Source organism: Chondrus crispus, genomic scaffold (genome assembly GCF_000350225.1).
Source record: "Chondrus crispus Stackhouse genomic scaffold, scaffold_358, whole genome shotgun sequence".
NCBI classification, from domain to species: Eukaryota; Rhodophyta; class Florideophyceae; order Gigartinales; family Gigartinaceae; genus Chondrus; species Chondrus crispus.
Genome location: NW_005179247.1, coordinates 29,863 through 31,521, shown reverse-complemented (window position 1 = coordinate 31,521; position 1,659 = coordinate 29,863).

Sequence of the window (1,659 nt, the reverse complement as noted above, 5' to 3'; positions counted from 1 at the left end):
ATAGAGATGTAGTCTTCTAGATTGGCCGTCAGCTCTGGTTATAAATAAAAACAAGTTGACGCGGTGATGTGGGCACTTCTTAGAGGCACATATCGCTCAGCGCTCATGAAGGAGATGGAGTGCGACGAGGAAAGGATGGATCCTCGTGAAGGACCACCAGGGGGCCTTTTTAACGCACAGGGAGGTTGAAAGGGGCGCAGTCTGCGGTAGAGAAAGCGCATTCATATCCGAACTACTTCCCACTAGTACATAGTCTTGCGGTGCAAGCCGTGCAAATGATGACAACCTGTCGTTTCCAGTAATTCTGCCAAATAGAAAGGCACAGAGCACGGAGAACGTGCATTTGACAAACAACACGTCAAAGGCCAGCGTTGCTAATGCCCACGCATTTTTTATTTCTACTGCGCCCCCCTCCCCCCTCCGTACAGTACTCCACCATGGTAATCTCCCGCTGGCCCTGCAGCTGTCAGCCGCGAACTGGCACCGCGACGAGCGAGGGAGACATGAAGTGCGGCTGGGCTTTCATCCACACATGACCAAACAGCTGAAACGCAATGGCGATGCTGCCGACGACGAGATCAACGACAACAAAAATTATGCTGGCGAAATGAACTAAAATTTTATCACGAGATCCGAGGCTTGAGGCTCCACCGACGTCCATCCCATCCCCCCTTGTTGCTACGTTTCGACATTTTCCATCCCATCCCCCCTTGTTGCTACGTTTCGACATTTTCCATCCCCTAACTCCTAATCTTCCGAAGACTCTGCATCGCCCACGACCTTTACCAGTTCCTTAGATCGCAGCTGCTCTGGAGATGTATTCAGATTTTTGGACAGAACCTCCAAGAATTCCTGTTCACTCAAGGTTGGGAAAATCTTTTTTTGGCGATAGTCCTGCATCACCATTGTGCAGTAGCTACTGCGGAGACTCATCATGGTGATGTTCTGAGCTTCCGGCATGGCACACCTCAGATAACCCTTAAGTGTGTTAGTCACCAGCGGCGTGGTCAGTGCCTCCCCCGTCTCTGTGTGCATAATCAAAGGCCTGTCATCGTCTGCCTGCTCATCGACGAACGTCTTTTCTACTACGACTTTTCTCATTATCTTCGTACGAAACCGCACATATTTCAGGACGAACCCGGGGACAATCACGTTTGGCATGTCTAAGGATCGTTGAGTTTTTTCCATTGCAGTACGAAGCTGGAAAAAATCGTGCAGCCTCACACTTTCGCTCATGTCCAACAGCTCTGTTTCTGTCGGCGTCTGCATTTGTGAGTACGCTTGTGGACGTTGCCCTCCGGCAGAAAAAACAAGGAGCAAAAGCATATTGATGAACCATTTGTGTATGACGGCAGCCTGCGAAACCTTTTCTCGCGCGACCTGAGCACCCCTGTCATTCTTTACATGCACGTACGTGTTCAGAATTCCCTGCAGCTGTTCTCTCGCCTTTTTTCGTCCTCGCTTGAAATCTGCAGGAAAGAAAACTCTTCCGTCGGCAATGCGTTCAGACATCTGCTTTTTCTGAGTAGCAAGGCGACGGTCAAGTGCTTTTTGTACATTGAAATATTTTTGCAGCTTCAGCCGAGATCGCTCCGCTTCTGCCTGCAAGTGTTGGTCACGGTCTGAAAAATAGAGGATTGCATGCTCTGCGATTTTTTT